At 44.9% G+C, this 25,371-nt stretch overlaps 1 protein-coding gene and 1 long non-coding RNA gene across 11 annotated transcripts in view; both read right to left on the reverse strand.

Annotated features, from left to right (window-relative positions):
• The window catches only part of LOC149357462 (uncharacterized), a 49,708-nt gene extending 37,103 nt beyond the window's left edge, over nucleotides 1–12,605 (reverse strand). For 2 of the 8 annotated variants that reach the window (XR_016291839.1, XR_016291833.1), the window contains exons 1-5: nucleotides 12,233–12,567; nucleotides 10,468–10,586; nucleotides 5,199–5,319; nucleotides 2,008–2,072; nucleotides 243–361 (exon numbers count right to left, since the gene is read on the reverse strand). This is a non-coding gene — a long non-coding RNA (uncharacterized LOC149357462). Of the gene's footprint in view, nucleotides 1–242; nucleotides 362–2,007; nucleotides 2,073–5,198; nucleotides 5,320–10,467; nucleotides 10,587–12,232 lie in introns of all 8 variants that reach the window. The other 6 variants (XR_016291835.1, XR_016291834.1, XR_016291836.1 and 3 more) reach the window with 4 other exon arrangements.
• Nucleotides 12,606–17,207: 4,602 nt separating this feature from the next.
• Nucleotides 17,208–25,371, reverse strand: part of LOC149357463 (uncharacterized) — a 28,554-nt gene continuing 20,390 nt past the window's right edge. Inside the window, exons 11-13 of one of the 3 annotated variants that reach the window (XM_089584732.1) lie at nucleotides 24,843–24,905; nucleotides 18,958–19,039; nucleotides 17,208–18,580 (exon numbers count right to left, since the gene is read on the reverse strand). The gene's annotated coding sequence lies outside the window, so the exon portion shown is untranslated. The remainder of the gene's footprint in view (nucleotides 18,581–18,957; nucleotides 19,040–24,842; nucleotides 24,906–25,371) is intronic. The other 2 variants (XM_089584731.1, XM_089584727.1) reach the window with 2 other exon arrangements.

A 25,371-nucleotide genomic window follows, 5' to 3' on the forward strand; every position in this document is an offset into this window, starting at 1 on the left:
GTCAGAAGGACCGTACGCGAGCGCGTCTCAAGTCGGCGTCTTTTGCGCCGTCATTCAACGATGCCTTCAATTCAGAACTTTCAAGCCTCTGCAAGAGCGCACGCAAGCGTGTCAAGTAAGCTGAACAAAATGTTCGAAATCACCGCCACGCCACGAATCGAACGGTCCCCGACAGCGACTGCTCAGAAAGACGCAAACGGCTCAATGCTACTTCAGTGCAAAAACCTCGTGTGGACGCTTACCGTCGAGCCGGCGCAGAAGAATGCCCAACTTTTCGCTCGTCAGAATGGACCGGAGTATGGTCCCGACTTCTTCATTGAGGGAATCGTCCCCCATTCCGCCGTGCATTCAGCATCCCATGCTGCCAAGACATAAGAACACAAAAACCAAGATGGTATTAAAGACGAGAAAAAGCAATAAGACAATGAAAAAGCAATTAGAACACTATTCGAACACACGTGCACGTGTGTATTCGAACACACGTGCAAATTATTGCCCAGCACACTACCCAACACAATACATCAGCTTTCCGGTGCCCGCCAACAATGGCGACACTAGGCCGCAAAAGCCATACTTTACCCCAAAAAAACAACTTTTGAACCACCGCAGTGGCTCAGTGGTTACGGCGCTCAGCTGCTGACATGAAACATGCGGGTTCGATCCCGGCCACAACGGTCGAATTTCGATGGAGGCGAAATTCTGCAGGGCCGTGTACTGTGCGATCTAAGTGCACATTAAGGGGGGACATGGGTCTTAAAACATTTTTTTATTTGCAAAGGTATTGGGCGTTGGCAAGGTCAGATTTATAAAAGTCTGCATGGTATTTGAACACGACTCAATACTAGCAAGTTCTCAAATATAAATTTATCCAAATGATTTTCAACCATGCAACACACATATTGTATACGCACTTGAAATTCCGAATATTATTTCTCCACACACCAAAATTCTCTCATTAAAAAATGTAGTGAAAATAGAGGGCCACATCCAGCTACAGTCCATTACGATATCTGTCAAAAGATTACCATATTATGCACAAAAGTGGTGCTTACCTTGATTATTCATTAAAGGATGCTGTGTCAGGGCATTTATGCGGCCAAAAAAAAACTTCTACTCACATAATTTGAGCTCTGAACACATCTACCCAAAATTAAGTAGACTATTAAATGTTTTTGCGTTACACTAGACAGAAATTTCGACTCCAAGCCACATGCTGATAACTTAAGCCCTAAGCTGGCACTAGCAGGCTATGGCCTCAAAGCTGAAAGCATTTTCATCTTCCTGTATTAAAATAATTTGCTTCTCTCTCTTTCATTCTCATATCGCATACCATTGCAAACCATGGCCTTGCACATTTAAAACCTGTTTGGACAAAACTGTTTCACTCGAAAAATTAGCGGTGTGAATAATGCCCTCTTCAGGTCTATTGCATTCGAGCAGTGATTTATTTTCCAGGGTGAAAAGACTTCTCTTCACAAAATCCTCTTAAATGATCGTCTTAATTTCAAATGAAAAGGCAATAATATGTAATAATCACTCGTTATGGTTAGGCATGCTTGTGATTCCTACTCATAACATTAAAAATGACACAAAAAAAGTTAATTTACCACTTAATGAAAACACGTATGGCCAATCGCTGTTTCAATATCACGGTTCAAAGTAAGAGAAACCTTGCCAATAGAAGACTGCTTTCAACATGATGTTCTCCATAAAAAGGTTCAACCTTTCAAAGGACAGTTAAGTTCAGGTGCCTACATGGAGCCAATGCTATGTTCAAATTATATCATTCCTGCATTGATCTATGTTTTCTATCATTCCAACTGATTACACCACTGTACAATCCTGTTTTGGAAGCTGCTGCACTTATGCATGCATACCTTATGTGCCAACGCATGCTTTTGCTATTGACCCAACATTTGTTTGCTGGTGTTTCCTCTCAAGTTTCATGATGAAATAAATTGAATGAGCATTTCTGGTGTTTCTCTGGAAATGAGCTTGCAACCTCACCTGGGGAACTTCCTGTGTCCTCCACAGGAAGGCCACCATACGCCCACGTGACGACTGCACTCCAGCTGGAACAATGGAGATGGAAATATGAATATGGAAAGATGGACGTTCTCAAATATAGATTCAAATGATTTTCAACTATGCAACACACATATTGTACACGTACATGAAATTCCGAATAATATTTCTCCACACACCAATGTTCTGTCATTAAAAAATGTAGTGAAAATAGAGGGCCACATTCAGCTACAATCCATTACGATATCTGTCAAAAGTTTATCATGTTATGCATAAAAGTGGTGCTTGCCTTGAATATTCTTTGAAGGATGCTGTACCAGGGCATTTATGCAGCCAAAAAAAAACTTTTACTCACATAATTTGAGCTCTGAGCACACCTACTCAAAATTAAGTACACTATTAAATGTTTTTGCGTTACACTAGACAGAAATTTCGACTCCAAGCCACACGCTGATAACTTAAAGCACGAGTAAGGTGTCCACTGTCCCGGGGGTCCAGTTATGCGCCTCTCCTAAAACCGAGGGTCATTTTTGATATCTATCTGTGTTGCGGCGCTATATAATTTTAGAGTCTGAGATATGGGCAAAATGCGGCCCCCACCGCTAGGCAGCATCGTACAACATTCAAACGCGCTGGGAACCTCTTGTATTAACAGCACAGAACAGCACTTTGACACATTCCTCATCTAAGTGTATACTACACAAATCCCTGGGTCATTTTTCGTAGGTGCTTTTGTTCACGTTTTACGATTTTTTTGTACCCTTTACCATTCAGCTACGCGCCGTGTCGCCACCACTGCCGACAGATGGCGCAAGTAGTACATGTCCAGGAAAGCTGGGCATGGGAGGGCTAAAACCTTCCCTGATTCCGGAACAGTGTTTCAATCTTACCATAGAAAGCATGCGTAGTGCTTGCAATACCTCCAGGAGTCCAGGAATGCAAAACATTTTCATAGCGACTCTACTGCAAATTGCCGCAAATGCACCCCACTTCTAACGCATAACACAGCTTTGGCCACCACCAGAGTCGTGCCAAAACGAAGAATTTGTGCTGAAAAAGTTTTCACGAAATTATAGCAAAGCATAGGTACTGGGCATTGTACACGCAAAGTATCAAATCGCTTTCTTCGCTGTGCTAAGGCCTTTCACTAGACAGAATTTATGTTAATTTTCATCAGGGTAGATTATTTTGTTTTAAATGAGCGTTGCGGCAGACAACAAGGAAACGGACGCGGCCCCTCATAGGTTCACGGGGAGTAGAAACATGATGCTAAACTTAAAACAGAAGCTGCGCTCGGCTGGAGCGATTGTTGGCGGAGAGTATTTGCAGCGAAACCGCATACGCCACGCTGCAAGCGAAGCGTGTCACCCGTCCCAGCCGCATCGCTAGTTGCGCCGCCTGGAGAAACCTCACACCCATGCATATTGCGGCCTGTTGCCGAAGTGGACAGACAGAACCGCGAAAACAGATTCCTGGCGGTGCTACGCTGCATCTTCGCACGCACTCCCCTGGTGTCTTTTATACGGTGCGGATGTCTGACGTTTAACAAAGAACTGAGGTGGTAAAAACAGGCCGGCGAAAACTTCCTTACGATCAAGTAAAACCTGGCGAGGTTTAGATGCTGAAACAACACGAAACAATCGTCAACAGTACAAAGCCGAGGATGAGAAACGCAGAACGATACGCGCGGAGCTGCGCAGTCCTTTCGTTTTGCGCTGCCATTTTGTCATTCTGCATTCCTCGTTGTCCTCGCGTTTTTCGCATCAATTGAAATTCCTAAAGGAACTCCTCCAGTGCTTGCTATAACCAGAAAAGCGCCAGTAATCAAGACTACTCAATCCTGTGCAAGCACACTTTGTTACGTTCAGCAATGCCTGCGATACCAGAGAATCACAAGGCACTGCATCAACGCCATATCGTCCCCAGCGCTTAAAGGAGCTCTGAAATGGCGCCCTAATAAAGCGGCGGTATGCATGGGATGTTAAAGCACGCCGCGTTAGGAATATTGTCCAGCAAGATTTTTTTAATGCGCTTTGTGGAAGCTCAGTTATCTGTAGCCAGAATTTGAATTTCAGCGTGTTCACGCCTTTCCCTCTCCTTTTCTCACTTTTTTGCACGCCGCCTAGCGGTGCGGAGCTTCCTGATCTGTCGGAGCTATGCGGCTTGTTGGCCGCGGCCATGGTAGCTGCCTAAGGTCTGAAAGAATGTAACCAATAGACACCTATCAACTTGTATACGCAGGTGTGGGTGACGGAGTACGATGCGAGCATGAAAGATTCGCCGGGAAGGGCTCGCCAAATTAAGAGGGAAGGTGTTTCAGAGCCTTTCAACTGCCCCCTCCCCCACTGCCGCTGCATCTGATCGGCGGGTCTACGTGTCAGTTGCATATGTCACTTACTCATCACGTGGCCGGCTGGCCTATTTTCACTGTTCTCTCATTGTTTTACGTCATCTGTGTTCAAATTTTGGCGCCATTAGGCGATGAGAGATCAGCTATGAAAATTAAGACACGTGCGCAGAATAGATGCCACAAGTATTTCGCTCAATGATGCGGGAAGATCCGCATCCGGGAGGTGGCTCTAATAGCTGTTCGTTATATCTAACCTATGCTCCGTACGTAGACGCCGTCCACAGACCCTCTGAATTTTAAATGGGAGCAGTGGGGAAGAGAGAAGGTTTTCCAACACCTCCTACATAAGAAACAAACGGAGTAAGACCACGAAACTAGGAAAATAAGTTATGACACAAATTTTGAGCAAATAATGCGTCGGTAAACTTGATCCAGCTTTCACTGAGAAATGAGTGACTTCCCTCCACTTTTCCTCTCGACATGAAAGCTTCATTTCATTTTTCCAAAGAATAATTCAGAGGTACTCTAGATTTGCCCTGCATGGAGATATATCTATAAGTATCGTGTGCTGAGGTTGTCGACGCGACTTCGCACCTACTGCTAACCACAAAAGGCCATCATGCAAATTTAGCGTGTCCAGTTATAGCCTTTATTCGTAGAGTGTCGGTCTGTGAGTGGGAACTCAATACACCACTTTAGCAGCGGTCCAGGAGCACTGAATTCGTCCTCCCTTACCCTTGAGACAAGCGATTCAGTACATGCCGATGCGATGTGTCATCCCTTGACATGCACAAGAAGACTAGTTATTTTATACTTTACTTACTGCCTTTTCAGCCTTTCCCGCTCGAGGAGCTGGCTGTAATAACGCCGTCTTTCTTCCAGTCCCGACGAAGTGTCATTCTGACTTTAAGCGGCGATTTTTTGCGCCCCAAAGAAGTGCTTACCTGCAAAGTGTTGGAAATTCAAATTTTATTTGGATTAACTTATGAAGTTCCGACGTCATTCTGGCTGCCTTTTTTTTTCGCGGCAGTGAATATTTCTGAAGTGTGCTCTATACTCTCCGAAGTCCACTCTCCCTGCATTTCATAACTTTTTTCTTTCTAAAATTTAGCGAGGGGCTAGATTCTTCTCCTCCAAGTAGTCAAGCTATAACAGAGGTTAGGCACCTGAAATGAATTGTACCTCACTGTTGTCCCCACTCTGGCTCAGATGCTTTCCACATCAAGTGATCCTAGTCACTTTGCGTGCTTCCGAAAATCCACCCCCTCCCACCCCGCATTCTTATCCAACCCTTATTCCTTTCACTACTCGTACTGCAACTGGCGCCTGGAGCAACCTTGCACTTCCCTCTGCTAAATAACAAGCGCAGGATGTCTGCTGGATCTTAGCTACTAACATCTGCCAACGACGTGCCCAGAACCACTGCATGTTTTAAGAATGCTCGAATCAATTACCGTGAATTGTTTCCAGGAGCACCCTTTTATTCATGAGAAGGCATTTCTCATAATATTTTCATTAATTTCTCTGGCCGGCGTCACAGTCAGTTACCCCACGATTTGTGCGTATGCTTAGATACTTGTATATCTCACGTCTAAATACCTTCCAATCCCGATATATAATCATTGGGGCCACCATTAAAAACTGTATGAAATGATGTCTGCAAGCATGGTTAGAGTCCTAAAACCTCTGCCTTCATTGAATGCATCTTCGCCAGTCACCTCATTTCACCCTTATGCTTCCTCCCACCCTTAGAGAGTGTGGAGATAGTGGTCTCAGTCTCAACGGCATACCTGCCAACCTGACCATTTGGAAATTGGTAAAACCGCCGCGGCGGCGGCGGAGGGGGGGGGGGGCGTGCAGCACGTTTTTTTTTTTTTGAAGTTTCTACGATTTAGCTTTTGGGGCAAGCTTACTCACATTTCACATCTGCAAGTGAAATCAGTGTTTTGCAGAGAGAGTAATGAGCGAAAACTCCATCGGCCCATTGGATTACAATTTATTTTTGCAATGATTTTGCTGTTGCAGACTTTGCCTGCTTGAGAAACTTCTCTGTGTAAGTTTGCTCAAAGCATGTTCCACTCTGGTGCCCTTTCACCATCAGCAGGCTTTAGAGTGTTTTCTCACAGACAGATGAGCGAAACTCCGTTCGAGTTTTGTTGACAGTGCTGAATATTTATATATTAGTACCTCAAAGGCCCACTAAGGGGCATTACATGAGGGGTGGGCATACATATCATTAAAAAAAATCAGTGACGAATGATTTGAAGTATTCCAGGCCAGGATGGATGAAAGCGTCAGCGGGGAGGTTGTTCCAGTCTCTTGCGGTCTGGGCGAAGAATGATTTTAGGTGCGCAGAAGTAGATGCTCGAGGTGTATGAACGGCTTTTGTATGACTGATGCGAAGTGAAAGGAGGTACAGGGTGATAACGGATTGGCTGAAATGCGAATGATAAAACTTGTGGAAAAGGCAGAGTCTGGCTATTTTTCGACGGGATTCAAGGCTGGGGAGGTTAGCTTTTGTTTTCAATGCTGTTACGCTCGTATGATATGAGTAATCAGAATATACGAATCTTATCGCGCGGATCTGGACGCACTCAAGGGTTTTGGCTAGGTTAATTTGTTGGGGGTCCCAGATTGAGCATGAATATTCAAGTTTAGGATGGACAAGAGTTATATAGGCGGACAGTTTTACGGAAGCAGGTGCCAAACGCAAGTTACGCTCCTCGCATTCAGCATTGCTGTGGGGAATGGAGAGGATGCCCAGCATAACCACTGAAATTCTGTTGAATCTGAGCCATCCGTCGATATCTTTAACATTTCCCAATTGTGACCACTGCACCTCGCACCTTGGCTCATTCAATATGTCTGCTGGAACCTTGTATGCCTGCAAGTTGGCAAACTCCACTTCAAGTGCGTCGACTGCCTCTTCTCTGGATTTGCCACTCCACTGGGGCAGAATAGCAGGGAATGCCAAATAAAATGACGTACGCTGCTGAATGAAGCAGTTTCTAGACTCTGCACTTGAGCAACTTCAGCCATTTTGAGGTTGATGTCTTCTAGAGGAAACTTGTGGCGAATATAATCACATGCTACTGTGAAGTAGAGACGTACGGCAGAGAAGAACTGCTCTCTCTCATTTGTGCTCAGCATCTCAACTACAGAGTAGGTTGTGCTGCCAATGACTATGTCTTCATCATCTTTTTGGTTCTCCTGAGCTCCATAGGCAACTTCCAGCAATGAATGACATCCCTTGAGAACACCTGGGCGCACAAATCTAGTCAGGAGGTCGTCGAAAAGGTGGTTTAAGAGGGCCCTCAGTACATGAATCTGACGAGCCTGTGCCTGAAGAAGGCAGTTTGTCTTCTCAAAAAGTGGTATTACAGTTTGGAGAAAAAGACAGCATGCCCTGCTTAGCTCCGATGACAAAACAAGAAACAGGCGCTCTTCACGGGTCACGTGGGTGGCTTCTCCAGATTCCTTGGCATGAAGTTTCAGTTTCTTTGCTTGAAGTCCAGAGTGAGCTCCTTTTCTCTTTAGAGAGAGTCCATCACCGTCGGCGTGTTTTTTTCCGAGGTCTGCAGCAGTCTTCGGAAGGTGTGCAGCAGACTTTGGTGTTGGTGCAGAGTTCTTGGGGGTTTGTGAAAAAGTCTTTTGAATCTGGTAAGGCTCTAAAAACAAGCTCTGCTTGTTGCACTGCTTTGTTTCTGATAGAAAAAAAGCTAACAAGTGGTTTCCACTGGTCCAGCAGCCTCTTCAAACACTTCCCCAAAGACAGCCAACGTATCGGCGAATGCTTCAACACCTTCCTGACCTCGACATCATGCATCTTTTGGAACTTTTTAAGTCAAACTTTCCTTTTCGAGCTTTTCTTCAGATAAAAAAAAATATCAATCAAAGCCTCATCAACCTTTACAGGAAGACATGAAGCTCCTTTTTGGGCGGACAAGTTGATGAGATGGCACGGGCAACCAACCCCAATCAAAGCTGGTTGAGCCTCTCTCAATACTGTAGAGACGCTGTTTATTTTGCAGACCATGACATTGGCATTGTCCGCAGACAGAGCCAGTAGGTTTCCAAGAGGCAAATTCCGGGACTTGATCTCGGCCAGAATCAGCTTTCCAATCTTGTGGCCGCTCGCTTCCCCTTGGATTGTCCAGAGGCAAAGAAGGCGGCTTTCAATTCGCCTAGTCTCTTTAACGAAACATGTCGCAACAATAGGGTAAAACTGTGTATCCCTATTGTTACTGCCATCTACAGCGATCGAAAATACCTGTTCTTTTAACGCATCCAGCAAAGGAGTCTCCGCGCTGGCAGCCATTTCCCGAAAAATTGCAGTTGTCTGTTCGTCCACAGGCGTAGCGTTTGGCTTCTTCGCACTTCGGGAACATCTTCCGGAAAAGCGGTCCAGCATGATCGCTGACACTCAGCGGGATGTTGTGCTCTACTAAAAACGCCGTGAAGAGGCATTCTGCGCGAATCACACCGAGGTCGCTGTCGCTGCGTACAAAACTTGTCAGGCTTGGCTGGCTGTCCGCGGCTCGCACGTATCCCTGGTGCTTTTTCGAAGCGATGTGGACCTTGATGTCAGACTTGCCACCATGTGAAATGTTCACGTCACACGCACACGTGGCGCAAAATCCAAACTTCTCACCTTTCTTCGACGGCACGAAGCATGGAAATTCCGATGTGAACGACTTCAAAAACACTTGAAAGTACTGTCGCGGCTTCGAGCCTGCCATTGTAATGCGACGCCGCTACAGAAAACACGGCAGTCGCACTGTGTCGGACGCGGTAGCTGATGGCACGAAAGGCGAGGCCAACACAAGAAGTCCAAACAGCACTGCCCGCGCGCACAAAGGCAACAGGTTGGCAAAGGCCTAGCGGAGGTGCTACCGAGTTTTGGATATGGATTCGCGGCCCCAATAGTAGACGATAGAAGTCACTACAACGTTCCAGCTGCTGATGGTGGTGATGATCGCGCGAGGGCAAACAAACACGTATTGCTCTCTCGTGGCGGCGCACGGTACCAGAGTGTAGTTTTAATACATTGTCACATTTTTTTTTCGCATATAATATATTTTTGTAAAATTTCAAGTAAGATTCGTAAAATCGTAAGACTGGTCGAAATTCGTACATTTTACGGGAAATTGGGAAGAGTTGGCAGGTATGCATATAACGCTCCGAAGCAACACGTGGGCAATGAAGCCGTGGTGGAGGGATCTGGATTAATATAGGTTATGTGGGGGATATTTATTGTGCTGGCAACGCACGTAACAGGATATTTTTGCACTTCACCTCCATCAAGACACAGCCGCAGCAGCCGGAATTCGATTCTGTGATCCTGGGATCAACAGCCAAATGTCACAGCAACCTAGCCACCAAATTGGGCAACCACGAGTAGTCTAGGTGTGACCACACCAGTGCTGAATAGCACTTGACTAGTATACTGACCGGAAAGCAAGACAGGCTGGCTTCAAGCCAAGCAGTACACTATATGCAAGCCAACAGGCCCCTATTAGCTTTCACGAACTGATCAAAGAAGTATGAAAGCCGCAAAGGCACACAGAACACTGCAAGCTTTCGTTTACACTGTATATTATGTATCTTTTTCGCCTTCAGATACACAATCCACAGAGCCCAGGCAGCAACAAAAAAAGAAATCACTTCCTGTACTGATATCAACAGCCTGCCACAATGAACCACTGCATGACCGAGACTAAACTCGCCCTATCTGCCAACTGCAGATAAGCAAGCAGATAGGAAATAAAATGAAAAAAAAAAACTCCCCGAAAAGGATTTGACAAATAAGATATGTCGTATGCAGTACGTGAAAACTTGACATTGGCCGCAGTCAGAAGGACCGTACGCGAGCGCGTCTCAAGTCGGCGTCTTTTGCGCCGTCATTCAACGATGCCTTCAATTCAGAACTTTCAAGCCTCTGCAAGAGCGCACGCAAGCGTGTCAAGTAAGCTGAACAAAATGTTCGAAATCACCGCCACGCCACGAATCGAACGGTCCCCGACAGCGACTGCTCAGAAAGACGCAAACGGCTCAATGCTACTTCAGTGCAAAAACCTCGTGTGGACGCTTACCGTCGAGCCGGCGCAGAAGAATGCCCAACTTTTCGCTCGTCAGAATGGACCGGAGTATGGTCCCGACTTCTTCATTGAGGGAATCGTCCCCCATTCCGCCGTGCATTCAGCATCCCATGCTGCCAAGACATAAGAACACAAAAACCAAGATGGTATTAAAGACGAGAAAAAGCAATAAGACAATGAAAAAGCAATTAGAACACTATTCGAACACACGTGCACGTGTGTATTCGAACACACGTGCAAATTATTGCCCAGCACACTACCCAACACAATACATCAGCTTTCCGGTGCCCGCCAACAATGGCGACACTAGGCCGCAAAAGCCATACTTTACCCCAAAAAAACAACTTTTGAACCACCGCAGTGGCTCAGTGGTTACGGCGCTCAGCTGCTGACATGAAACATGCGGGTTCGATCCCGGCCACAACGGTCGAATTTCGATGGAGGCGAAATTCTGCAGGGCCGTGTACTGTGCGATCTAAGTGCACATTAAGGGGGGACATGGGTCTTAAAACATTTTTTTATTTGCAAAGGTATTGGGCGTTGGCAAGGTCAGATTTATAAAAGTCTGCATGGTATTTGAACACGACTCAATACTAGCAAGTTCTCAAATATAAATTTATCCAAATGATTTTCAACCATGCAACACACATATTGTATACGCACTTGAAATTCCGAATATTATTTCTCCACACACCAAAATTCTCTCATTAAAAAATGTAGTGAAAATAGAGGGCCACATCCAGCTACAGTCCATTACGATATCTGTCAAAAGATTACCATATTATGCACAAAAGTGGTGCTTACCTTGATTATTCATTAAAGGATGCTGTGTCAGGGCATTTATGCGGCCAAAAAAAAACTTCTACTCACATAATTTGAGCTCTGAACACATCTACCCAAAATTAAGTAGACTATTAAATGTTTTTGCGTTACACTAGACAGAAATTTCGACTCCAAGCCACATGCTGATAACTTAAGCCCTAAGCTGGCACTAGCAGGCTATGGCCTCAAAGCTGAAAGCATTTTCATCTTCCTGTATTAAAATAATTTGCTTCTCTCTCTTTCATTCTCATATCGCATACCATTGCAAACCATGGCCTTGCACATTTAAAACCTGTTTGGACAAAACTGTTTCACTCGAAAAATTAGCGGTGTGAATAATGCCCTCTTCAGGTCTATTGCATTCGAGCAGTGATTTATTTTCCAGGGTGAAAAGACTTCTCTTCACAAAATCCTCTTAAATGATCGTCTTAATTTCAAATGAAAAGGCAATAATATGTAATAATCACTCGTTATGGTTAGGCATGCTTGTGATTCCTACTCATAACATTAAAAATGACACAAAAAAAGTTAATTTACCACTTAATGAAAACACGTATGGCCAATCGCTGTTTCAATATCACGGTTCAAAGTAAGAGAAACCTTGCCAATAGAAGACTGCTTTCAACATGATGTTCTCCATAAAAAGGTTCAACCTTTCAAAGGACAGTTAAGTTCAGGTGCCTACATGGAGCCAATGCTATGTTCAAATTATATCATTCCTGCATTGATCTATGTTTTCTATCATTCCAACTGATTACACCACTGTACAATCCTGTTTTGGAAGCTGCTGCACTTATGCATGCATACCTTATGTGCCAACGCATGCTTTTGCTATTGACCCAACATTTGTTTGCTGGTGTTTCCTCTCAAGTTTCATGATGAAATAAATTGAATGAGCATTTCTGGTGTTTCTCTGGAAATGAGCTTGCAACCTCACCTGGGGAACTTCCTGTGTCCTCCACAGGAAGGCCACCATACGCCCACGTGACGACTGCACTCCAGCTGGAACAATGGAGATGGAAATATGAATATGGAAAGATGGACGTTCTCAAATATAGATTCAAATGATTTTCAACTATGCAACACACATATTGTACACGTACATGAAATTCCGAATAATATTTCTCCACACACCAATGTTCTGTCATTAAAAAATGTAGTGAAAATAGAGGGCCACATTCAGCTACAATCCATTACGATATCTGTCAAAAGTTTATCATGTTATGCATAAAAGTGGTGCTTGCCTTGAATATTCTTTGAAGGATGCTGTACCAGGGCATTTATGCAGCCAAAAAAAAACTTTTACTCACATAATTTGAGCTCTGAGCACACCTACTCAAAATTAAGTACACTATTAAATGTTTTTGCGTTACACTAGACAGAAATTTCGACTCCAAGCCACACGCTGATAACTTAAAGCACGAGTAAGGTGTCCACTGTCCCGGGGGTCCAGTTATGCGCCTCTCCTAAAACCGAGGGTCATTTTTGATATCTATCTGTGTTGCGGCGCTATACAATTTTAGAGTCTGAGATATGGGCAAAATGCGGCCCCCACCGCTAGGCAGCATCGTACAACATTCAAACGCGCTGGGAACCTCTTGTATTAACAGCACAGAACAGCACTTTGACACATTCCTCATCTAAGTGTATACTACACAAATCCCTGGGTCATTTTTCGTAGGTGCTTTTGTTCACGTTTTACGATTTTTTTGTACCCTTTACCATTCAGCTACGCGCCGTGTCGCCACCACTGCCGACAGATGGCGCAAGTAGTACATGTCCAGGAAAGCTGGGCATGGGAGGGCTAAAACCTTCCCTGATTCCGGAACAGTGTTTCAATCTTACCATAGAAAGCATGCGTAGTGCTTGCAATACCTCCAGGAGTCCAGGAATGCAAAACATTTTCATAGCGACTCTACTGCAAATTGCCGCAAATGCACCCCACTTCTAACGCATAACACAGCTTTGGCCACCACCAGAGTCGTGCCAAAACGAAGAATTTGTGCTGAAAAAGTTTTCACGAAATTATAGCAAAGCATAGGTACTGGGCATTGTACACGCAAAGTATCAAATCGCTTTCTTCGCTGTGCTAAGGCCTTTCACTAGACAGAATTTATGTTAATTTTCATCAGGGTAGATTATTTTGTTTTAAATGAGCGTTGCGGCAGACAACAAGGAAACGGACGCGGCCCCTCATAGGTTCACGGGGAGTAGAAACATGATGCTAAACTTAAAACAGAAGCTGCGCTCGGCTGGAGCGATTGTTGGCGGAGAGTATTTGCAGCGAAACCGCATACGCCACGCTGCAAGCGAAGCGTGTCACCCGTCCCAGCCGCATCGCTAGTTGCGCCGCCTGGAGAAACCTCACACCCATGCATATTGCGGCCTGTTGCCGAAGTGGACAGACAGAACCGCGAAAACAGATTCCTGGCGGTGCTACGCTGCATCTTCGCACGCACTCCCCTGGTGTCTTTTATACGGTGCGGATGTCTGACGTTTAACAAAGAACTGAGGTGGTAAAAACAGGCCGGCGAAAACTTCCTTACGATCAAGTAAAACCTGGCGAGGTTTAGATGCTGAAACAACACGAAACAATCGTCAACAGTACAAAGCCGAGGATGAGAAACGCAGAACGATACGCGCGGAGCTGCGCAGTCCTTTCGTTTTGCGCTGCCATTTTGTCATTCTGCATTCCTCGTTGTCCTCGCGTTTTTCGCATCAATTGAAATTCCTAAAGGAACTCCTCCAGTGCTTGCTATAACCAGAAAAGCGCCAGTAATCAAGACTACTCAATCCTGTGCAAGCACACTTTGTTACGTTCAGCAATGCCTGCGATACCAGAGAATCACAAGGCACTGCATCAACGCCATATCGTCCCCAGCGCTTAAAGGAGCTCTGAAATGGCGCCCTAATAAAGCGGCGGTATGCATGGGATGTTAAAGCACGCCGCGTTAGGAATATTGTCCAGCAAGATTTTTTTAATGCGCTTTGTGGAAGCTCAGTTATCTGTAGCCAGAATTTGAATTTCAGCGTGTTCACGCCTTTCCCTCTCCTTTTCTCACTTTTTTGCACGCCGCCTAGCGGTGCGGAGCTTCCTGATCTGTCGGAGCTATGCGGCTTGTTGGCCGCGGCCATGGTAGCTGCCTAAGGTCTGAAAGAATGTAACCAATAGACACCTATCAACTTGTATACGCAGGTGTGGGTGACGGAGTACGATGCGAGCATGAAAGATTCGCCGGGAAGGGCTCGCCAAATTAAGAGGGAAGGTGTTTCAGAGCCTTTCAACTGCCCCCTCCCCCACTGCCGCTGCATCTGATCGGCGGGTCTACGTGTCAGTTGCATATGTCACTTACTCATCACGTGGCCGGCTGGCCTATTTTCACTGTTCTCTCATTGTTTTACGTCATCTGTGTTCAAATTTTGGCGCCATTAGGCGATGAGAGATCAGCTATGAAAATTAAGACACGTGCGCAGAATAGATGCCACAAGTATTTCGCTCAATGATGCGGGAAGATCCGCATCCGGGAGGTGGCTCTAATAGCTGTTCGTTATATCTAACCTATGCTCCGTACGTAGACGCCGTCCACAGACCCTCTGAATTTTAAATGGGAGCAGTGGGGAAGAGAGAAGGTTTTCCAACACCTCCTACATAAGAAACAAACGGAGTAAGACCACGAAACTAGGAAAATAAGTTATGACACAAATTTTGAGCAAATAATGCGTCGGTAAACTTGATCCAGCTTTCACTGAGAAATGAGTGACTTCCCTCCACTTTTCCTCTCGACATGAAAGCTTCATTTCATTTTTCCAAAGAATAATTCAGAGGTACTCTAGATTTGCCCTGCATGGAGATATATCTATAAGTATCGTGTGCTGAGGTTGTCGACGCGACTTCGCACCTACTGCTAACCACAAAAGGCCATCATGCAAATTTAGCGTGTCCAGTTATAGCCTTTATTCGTAGAGTGTCGGTCTGTGAGTGGGAACTCAATACACCACTTTAGCAGCGGTCCAGGAGCACTGAATTCGTCCTCCCTTACCCTTGAGACAAGCGATTCAGTACATGCCGATGCGATGTGTCATCCCTTGACATGCACAAGAAGACTAGTTATTTTATACTTTACTTACTGCCTTTTCAGCCTTTCCCGCTCGAGGAGCTGGCTGTAATAACGCCGTCTTTCTTCCAGTCCCGACGAAGTGTCATTCTGACTTTAAGCGGCGATTTTTTGCGCCCCAAAGAAGTGCTTACCTGCAAAGTGTTGGAAATTCAAATTTTATTTGGATTAACTTATGAAGTTCCGACGTCATTCTGGCTGCCTTTTTTTTTCGCGGCAGTGAATATTTCTGAAGTGTGCTCTATACTCTCCGAAGTCCACTCTCCCTGCATTTCATAACTTTTTTCTTTCTAAAATTTAGCGAGGGGCTAGATTCTTCTCCTCCAAGTAGTCAAGCTATAACAGAGGTTAGGCACCTGAAATGAATTGTACCTCACTGTTGTCCCCACTCTGGCTCAGATGCTTTCCACATCAAGTGATCCTAGTCACTTTGCGTGCTTCCGAAAATCCACCCCCTCCCACCCCGCATTCTTATCCAACCCTTATTCCTTTCACTACTCGTACTGCAACTGGCGCCTGGAGCAACCTTGCACTTCCCTCTGCTAAATAACAAGCGCAGGATGTCTGCTGGATCTTAGCTACTAACATCTGCCAACGACGTGCCCAGAACCACTGCATGTTTTAAGAATGCTCGAATCAATTACCGTGAATTGTTTCCAGGAGCACCCTTTCATTCATGAGAAGGCATTTCTCATAATATTTTCATTAATTTCTCTGGCCGGCGTCACAGTCAGTTACCCCACGATTTGTGCGTACGCTTAGATACTTGTATATCTCACGTCTAAATACCTTCCAATCCCGATATATAATCATTGGGGCCACCATTAAAAACTGTATGAAATGATGTCTGCAAGCATGGTTAGAGTCCTAAAACCTCCGCCTTCATTGAACGCATCTTCGCCAATGTCACCTCTTTTCACCCTTATGCTTCCTCCCACCCTTAGAGAGTGTGGAGATAGTGGTCTCAGTCTCAATGGAGATGTCCTCGACTGACCGTGACAAGCGCAGCCAGACTCCTTTGCTGTCCAAGCTCCCATTCCATGGGTTTCGTAGCTTAAGCCCTAAGCTGGCACTAGTAGGCTATGGCTTCAAAGCTGAAAGCATTTTCATCTTCCTGTATTAAAATAATTTGCTTCTCTCTCTTTCATTCTCTTATCGCATACCATTGCAAACCATGGCCTTGCATATTTAAAACCTGTTTGGACACAACTGTTTCACTCGAAAAATTAGCGGTGTGAATAATGCCCTCTTCAGGTCTATTGCATTCGAGCAGTGATTTAGTTTTCAGGATGAAAATACTTCTCTTCACAAAATCCTCTTAACTGAATGTCTCCATTTCAAACGATAAGGCAATATGTAATAATCACTCATTATGGTTAGCCGTCGTTAATTCACCAGTTAACGAAAACACGTATGGCCAATCACTGTTTCAGTATCAGGTCAGTTAAATAAGTTGAGGTGCCTAAGCGGAGCCAATGCTTTGTAATCAAATTATATCATTCCTGCATTGACGTGTGTTTTCTGTCATTCCAACTGATTACACTATTGTTCAATCCTGTTTTGTAAGCTGATGCACTTATGCATGCATACCGTATGTGCCAATGCATGCTTTCACTATTGACCCTACAGTTGTTTGCTGGTGTTTCCTGTGCAGTTTCATGATGAAATAAATTGAATGAGCATTTCTGGTGCTTCTCTGGAAATGAGCTTGCGACCTCACCTGGCGTACTTCCTGTGTTGTCGACAGGAAGATGACCAACAAGACACCCACGCGACGACAGCGCTCTAGATGGAGACATGGAGAAAGAAATATGAATATGGAATACGAAAAGATGGAAGTTCTCAAATATAAATTCATACAAATGATTTTCAACCATGCAACACGCGTACTGCATACGCACTTGAAATTACGAATATTAGTTCACCCCACACCAAAGTTCTGTCATTAAAAAATGTAGTGAAAATGGAGGGCCATTTGACACTTTCACTACAGATACATCAGGATGATGTAAGAAGCATTTCTGATCTTCGTTCTCTGACCGATGTCCGAAGTCTACGTCATCCCCGCTAGGAGCTCCCTGTGTAAGCAGCACGTCTTCCGCTCTACCAGGTCCCGGCAGGTTCCTCTTCCTGGTCCTGACACTGTGCTAAGTTAAAGCTTGATTAACACAGAAAAAATGAAGATAGAATAAAGAGAGAAGTACAAATAGTTGACTGAAAGTAGTTTTATGCCACAGCGAGTCATAGAGAGCCCGGGACGAATTCTCTTGAAGGAGAAGAAACCTGTAAGCGAATTAGTGATGCTGCTGTGTGTGATAGTGTTTTGTGCAGACTATGTACAGAGAATAAAGTGGAATGACTTTCGCCAAAATCTGGAATAGCGCCTCTTTCAATTAAAGAGCAGCCGTGCTTTCCATGCTGACAAAGACTCTGCATATGGCAACCGTGCACAGTCCAGTCTTCTACCTGTGCCCCTGTCGTTCTTAAATTTGTTCAATTTGGGCACAGGCCCAATGGACACTTTGATGGATTGGAAGCACGAACACTTTATGCAGTGTCAGCCATCGCAATGAAGGCCGGTTGCCTCAGGCTCAAGCCGGTGGGCGAATGGCAGCGGCGTCGCTATTGAGAATAGTCTAGAAACGTACCAGCGCCATCCTGAACTCTCAGTAACATTCTACAGCTTGGAAATCACAGCTTTCAAAATATTACAACAAACTGCAAAAAAGTTACGAGAATACGAGTAGGCAGAATCAGTTTTTGAACATTGAGCTTGAAAGTTAAGGTAATCCAGGTAAGTATTTGGAAATGACTTCAAAGTGACTGCCAAGCCAACCTAAAAGCATTTCACTCAAGTTCGTAGAAATATACAAAATTTTCTTGCAAGATCTCATACTATTAACACCGTGAATTTAATTTAAAGGAGTTCTAGAACACATTCAGAGGAGAGCACAACACGCGTAATCCCTGCAGTGTGTTGCCATAAAAACCTGAGCCAAATAATGCACTTCTGAATGCTGCAGAGAAGCCACAATCACGTGCGACAACCAAATTTCACATGCTAAGAGCTCCAAATTTTCCACAAGTGCAAACAATGCCTAACAACAGAATCCTTACCTTTATACATTGGCAGGGGCAACGCTTGAACACTTTCGTGTGGAACTGTGCACCTTTAAAGAGAAATAGGCAGCAGTGCCAGAGCCTTTCATAAATCTTTCTTTAAAAGGGCCAAGATGACAAAATTACCAGTTTCAGAACAAGGCCTACTTTGCTTCTGCCAAACGCTGTCCTTAAAACCTAGGAACCACAACTTAACACATTTCAAGCTCAAAACTAAACACGCAACTTTACACATCGCCTGGCACGGTCAGGCCAGAGCCAGGCCTCTCACAAACCAGGAAAAGTTAAAAGAGCCACATCTTTGCAGGCTACTAGGAGAGCCTACAGATAGGCATCAGTAATTTATAGATCACAGGTCTCCATTTCTACACTTCACAGTATGCAACACCATGCAATTTCTGGACTACCTAAGTGCTCACAGACTCACATTTTCCCCAGCTTTTCGATGAAGACTGTGATTGGCCCATCGTTGGGCTCGAAAGTTGGCGAGCCGGCAGAAGAGCGGCAACCTTCCAGCGTGCAAAAAGTGACAAGAGGAGAGGGAAAAGCGTGAAGACATTGAAAATAACAATTTCACTAAAGATAACTCAACTTCTATGTAGCGCATTATAAAGTTCTTGCTGGACAATATTAATAGAGCGGTGTGATTTAACATCTCAGGCATACCGCAACTTTATTAGATACCCGTTAAGAAGCCTTTTATAGCCGTAACAGAGCCCACTTGATCTAGACATTTTCAAGTCTGGATTTTCTACAAACAACACAGCCTATGCAGATAGATCGCACAAACAGCCTCCCGAGCCTTCTGACCTCTCCCTCACAATCTGTTCGTACCAAAGTTACTACTCCCACTAAGGTGTCCGGTTTCTGAAGTCAAGAACTGTACGTGACTGCCGCGCACAACAGACATCAGCAGTCATTGCAACCAAGGTGGCAGCCAGTGAATGAACGTCGTGCGGTATGAACGGCTTTCAGACTTAGTCTTTCGTGGGCAGACGCTTTGTACCGCAGCACTTTGTGGGCTGTGTACAATTGTGCAGATAATCAAAAGAGCGGGTGCATACTCTGCAATATTAGCCAGAAGCGTGAGGCAACACTACTACTGCACGACTGTGACTATACGTAAAAACGCCAGTTTGCCCAGCTATTATATTTGAGCGAGGTAAACCCCTGTCACTATATATTTCATCTCAGGGGAAAAAGCCAGCCACCGAACCCCTCGACAAACTTATATGCGAAGATATTGTGCGTACGTCGGACATGTAATCACCATCTTAATGGTCAGCTGTACACGAAATGTAACGAATACGTGACACTTGATTAGCAGATACCCTCGGTCCTTCCTGTGAAGACCATTCGCACAGGCAATGTAGATGGCAACATACTAATTCGGATCTGATAAAAAGGAAGCCTTCCAGATCGTGCCAGTGGCATTCCGAGCCTTTCCAAAATGTGGTTCACGGCTTAAGCATAGGACTACTGCCACAATCGTGGATATACTCTGTAGCCGAAATACTGTGTTTGTCGCCAAGAGTGTAGCTCCACACCCTGTGATAGCTTACTTTTTCAGAGAAGCATGCCACTTATATCTAAAAAATGCCTCTTTGAGGTAGTAAGATGGATTCTGCAATACAGTACTAACAATTTTGGCGGATGCCAGAAAACAGATGAATGCTGGTAACTAGTAAGCTGGTCAACTTAATTTGAATAGTTAATTTTTTAAACATTAGAGAAAGGCACTTGATTGCATTGAATAGTTAGTTTTTTAACGATTAGAGAAAGGCACCTGATTGCAAATGGAGATTTTGTAGCTGGCCATCAGCAATAGGCAAATCAGTTTTTAGAATTTCGAAAGCGCGATCACTGTGGGCACTGTGATTCAAAAAATTCCAAACACTTCACGCGCGATTCGAGAATTTCCTTCTGGCAAAGCACACATAGTGACATCTGCTTTTGTACATCACTCCAAAGAGGCAAGATTGCAAATTGGTCAAATCGCACATTAACTTGAGAAGCAGAGCAGGTTTGAACCGGTTTGGTTTGGTTTGGCTTGGTTTAACGTCCCGAAGGGACCAAGGCTATGAGAGACGCCGTAGTGGAGGGCTCCGGAAATTTCGACCACCTGGGGTTCTTAACGTGCACTGACATTGCACAGTACATGGGCCTCTAGAATTTCTCCTCCAAATAAATTCAACCGCCATGGCCGGGATCGAACCCGCATCTTTCGGGTCAGCAGCCGAGCACCATAACCACTGCGCCACCACGGCGGCCAGGTTTGAACCATTACAACGCCAAGCGCTTGTACCGTCCTCTCTTTTGTCAGGAGAGCAGCTTGGGCATGTTGGTTACTCATTTGTGATGGAACAGCAAAAACACCAGGGGCAACAGAGATGTGCTGACTTACAACTCATTTTAATTTCGAAGAAACAGGGCTTCTTATAACTTCTTCACACCCTGAAAACACATGCATCACAACTATATCGTTAACGATATCATTTCTGATGCATGAGCTTCCTGCTCAAGTGTCTCAGATTTTAAGACCTGCGACTTGAGTTCAGTAGAGGACATGCCTGCGGGGCCTATGAGCACGTGATTTTTGAATCATATGTAAAATTCTCGAAATCTGCTGAGCCACAATGCAGATAGAAATTGCATCATCAAAATTTTAGATACTATAATATGGATATTACGACTGGCCAGTTACAAATAACTAGTTCTCTCTCTTCTGATGTACCCCAAACTGCTATCACTATACCACAGAAGTTGCCTTTACACATCAGGAAGCATACTTTCAAAAATTAGTGGCGGGCTTCCCTGAAACACCCGCTATATACATTGAGTCGGGCTGTCATCACTTCCCTATATCACAAACATATTTAATCTTCGCCGTAGGTCAGTGGTTTATAGGGTGACTTTTTTATATATGGCTGCGATGTTGATGAATCAGCAACAAGCAGTGACTCTCATGGATGTGGAATGAGAAGCGCAGCAGGCACTTGGTACCCCAACCCCGATGGCCACAGAACCCCAGGTCATGACCTACGCCGCTGCAGTACACACTCTGACAAAGACGCGATCGGGCTTCAGAATGTCTACATCAACCAGAAAAGCCATGAGGACGCAAACTACCTACCATCCACATACCGAACGAAGCCGAGACCCAACGCACCGCCGGAGGCCATTTTATTATACCAACAGGGTGATGCAAAGTGCAAGTGGCCATCAAGGGACACACCTTTCCTGTGACCTTCGTAGTACTACAGCATGGTCTCGCACCGTGATACTGGGCATAGATTTCCTTAATGAGCATCAGGCGATCATCAACCTCCGTTCCAAGCTCATCAAAATTTCGACGAACAAAGCTATCCGTTCGATGACAAGCATGCTGCCCTGAGTATCCTGGATGAACAAGGGAGCATCCCACACCGGTCAAGCGTCATGGTCAACGTAGGTGCCACACATGCCAAGAACATGAAAGCTCTCAACGAGGGGAACACGGAATTGGTTCTAGAGTGCGGAATCGGCTTCGTAAGAGGCATAGTACACTTCCGCAATGGCCAAACTGACGTGCTGCAGACGAACTTCAGCGAAGAATTCCGGCACGTTAACAAAGGAACAAGGATTCCTTTCATCGACGAACTATCTGACATTCTCAACGCCTTCACCCTTTCCCGTCCAGGCGATTTACCTAAGGAAGATCACAAGCACGTCTTAGACATAAACCAAGTCCTGCCCCAGAACAAACAAGGCCAGGTCCGCTGTCTGCTTTGAAGCTACAGTGAGTGCTTCTCGTCATTGCCGAAGGCTCGACAAATGCAGTTTGCCAAGCATCGTATTGTAACCGACCAGCACGCCAGACCTCTCCTCCAGAGCCCCTACCGTGTGCTGCCCCGATATGCTTTGCGACGACGTCATTCAGACATCAAAGAGCCCCGGGCGGCACCGGTTGTTCTAGTGAGGAAGAAAGGCGGCGCACTTTGATTCTGCGGTGATTACCCCCACGTGAACAACATAAGAAAGGACGTCTATCCTGTTCCCCGCATCGTCGCCACACTGGACCGGCTGTGCAATGCCAATCATTTTTCATTGATGACCTCAAGAGCAGCTACTGGAAATTGAGGTCCATAAAAGAGATCGCGAGAAGACGGCATTCATTAATCCGGATGGTATCTTCGAGGCCAAGGTGATGCCATTTGGTCCCTGTTCTGCACCAGCAATGTTTCAGCAAGTAATGGATAATGCCATCAGGCCTGAAGTGGCAGATTTGTCTGGTATATTTAGATGATGTAGTTTTCTTTGTATTGAACTTAGAAGAGCACCTAAAAAGGCTTTGAACAGTACTGGAGGTAATCAAGTCATCCACTCTCACATTGAAAGCAGAGAAGTGCCTTTTTGACTATGAAGAGTTGCTGTTTCTAGGCCACATTGATTCCAAAGAGGATGTACGTCCAGACCCTTGAAAACAGCTGCTATCGCACAGTTTCTACTGCCAGGTGATAAAGCTGTACGCAGATTCCTTGTACTGTGCGTGTATTACCGATGATTTTTCAAGAACTTTTCGCACATCGCCGAATCTCTGACCCAAATCACAAAGGCAGACGAGCCATTTAAGTGGGGAGTGCCGCAAGCAGAAACCTTCAAGGAACTTCGGCGTCATTTACAGTCTGCAACCGATCGTCATGCACTTTGATAAAAATGCTGAAATTGAAATTCACATCTACACAACCATCGTGAGCTTAGGCACCGTCTTCGTTCAGAAAACCAATGGGCTAGAGAAAGTAATCGCACCCTCCACAGCATTTAAGACAAGTATTACCCCCCACAGATCTAGGCAATGATGGCGCAAATTTACCAATACCGGAGTAAGCATACAATAGCCCTAAAATCAAAGACATAGATAATAATAGTGGCAAAGAGGGTGATTACACAAAGCACTGAAGCAATGCAAAACATATTCACAAAAAGTCCTGCAAGACTACCCCACCAAACAGAGCAAAATCCTACAATACCAAATCATCACCTTTCAGGTATGCTGCTTTTCCCAACCATCAAGGCATATCGATATATTATGTGAGTAGCAGTGGCATTCGCGTGGCTGCCACTACCACCCTGCTTTTCTTTCAAGGCAAAGAGTAAATGTTTTCTTCAGAAAGGTTCCCTAAGCTTTTAACAAATGCACGTGGAATTTTTTACAATCATCGAACCCAGCCACGGAGGCCACGTTTCGATGGAGGTTGAAAGCAAAGGCGCTCCTGTGCTGTACGATGTAAGAGCATGTTAAAGATCCCCAAGCGGTTAAAATTATTGTGGAGCACTCCTGTTTCGGAAGCTGCTGCACTTATGAATGCATACCTTATGTGCCAACGCATGCTTTCGCTATTGACGAAAGAGTTATTTGCTGGTGTTTCCTGTCCAGTTTCATGATGAAATAAATTGAATGAGCATTTCTGGTGCATCTCTGGAAATGAGCTTGCGGCCTCACCTGGCGTACGACAGGAAGACAACCAAGCACCCACGTGCTTGGTGACATAGCGATATCAGTGGGCCTTATAGCTTAATTTCACTGCTTCTAATCTCCCGTCATTTCGTGCGGCTTGCTGCATGGTCTTCTGATGGCGCTTTCACACGCAGAAATAAACCCAGATATATACCAGTTGTTTAAGGGAAGGCTATCAAAAATTTTCAAAAATAGTTTGTGGTGGTTTAATGTTCCAAAGCGATTCAGGCTATGGGGGATGCCACAGTGAAGGGCTCAGAAATTTCTCCCGCCTGGGGTTCTTTCACATGCACTGACATAAATAGACTCAGGGCAAGGAATAAACCCAGAAGTGCATGTTTATACGCAGCTTTCAATGCATCTCATCATCTGAGGATTTGCAGAAAAGGCTTAAAAGTGTTTGGAATACAGGAAATCTAGAAAAAGAATCTACCCCACAATCAACTCAAGTAAGTCTACTCGGCTACTGACTTCATCAAGAGTGAAACAGTAAAGAGCCATTACTTCCTTGAAAAGGGCCGCATTCGAAATTGTGAAGTAGCAGATTCAACGCTACACTGAGAGGCCAGCTGAAAATAACTTCTATGCGTACTCAAGCCGAAAAAAGCAATTTCTTTGAGACTGGAGTGTTAAAAAGAATCTGCTGAACAAGTCAGGCACAGATATCCTACCAAAGTTTTAACAAATGAAGGGCATAGCCTTTCCTTGACATTTTTGGCTGTTTTCATCGTTAGAACTGGCAGTGACCTTAAATAATTGCAGCCCAACTTCCCATGTCTTCCTCTTGACATCTAAGATCACTCGTAGACACTCACAGCAGTGGGCGTTGTGCCTCTTCAGGCCTCCCCTGTACGCGACGGAAGCGTTTCAGACGACATCTGCAAAAAATTTAGAACACAAGACCCTAAAATTTCTGGCACTGGGTAAGTGAAACGCGCTTTCGGCTCATCTTATTTTAAATTTTCAAACAGGAAAAACCTTCGCTTGCAAGCCCAGATCTCAATAATTCTTTTCGAACTTGTCTCTGGAACAACGCGTGATGAAATCTAATGATATTAATCGGTACTCAGGAAAGCATCGCAGGGCACCTTTAAAGAGACGCCAAAGGAAATGCTAAGTCAGGCTACACTGATACGTGGTAGGCTTCTCTGAAAGTATAATTTTCAACGAAAGCAGTGCCTTTTGCAGAGGTGCGATCGTTGTATGGGGTAAATTTCGTCCTAAAATTTTTGAGCACCGAAAATGCCAACAAGTTGCAAGTCAGACCCTTGTCACACGGGTGCGCTTAACCGCAGTTTTCGCTAGCTGTGGTTACTACTATCCACACAGCAATCAAACTGCGGT

This window comes from Amblyomma mixtum, chromosome 3, assembly GCF_055824585.1.
Source record: "Amblyomma mixtum isolate Tamu chromosome 3, ASM5582458v1, whole genome shotgun sequence".
In the NCBI taxonomy this organism is placed as follows: domain Eukaryota; kingdom Metazoa; phylum Arthropoda; class Arachnida; order Ixodida; family Ixodidae; genus Amblyomma; species Amblyomma mixtum.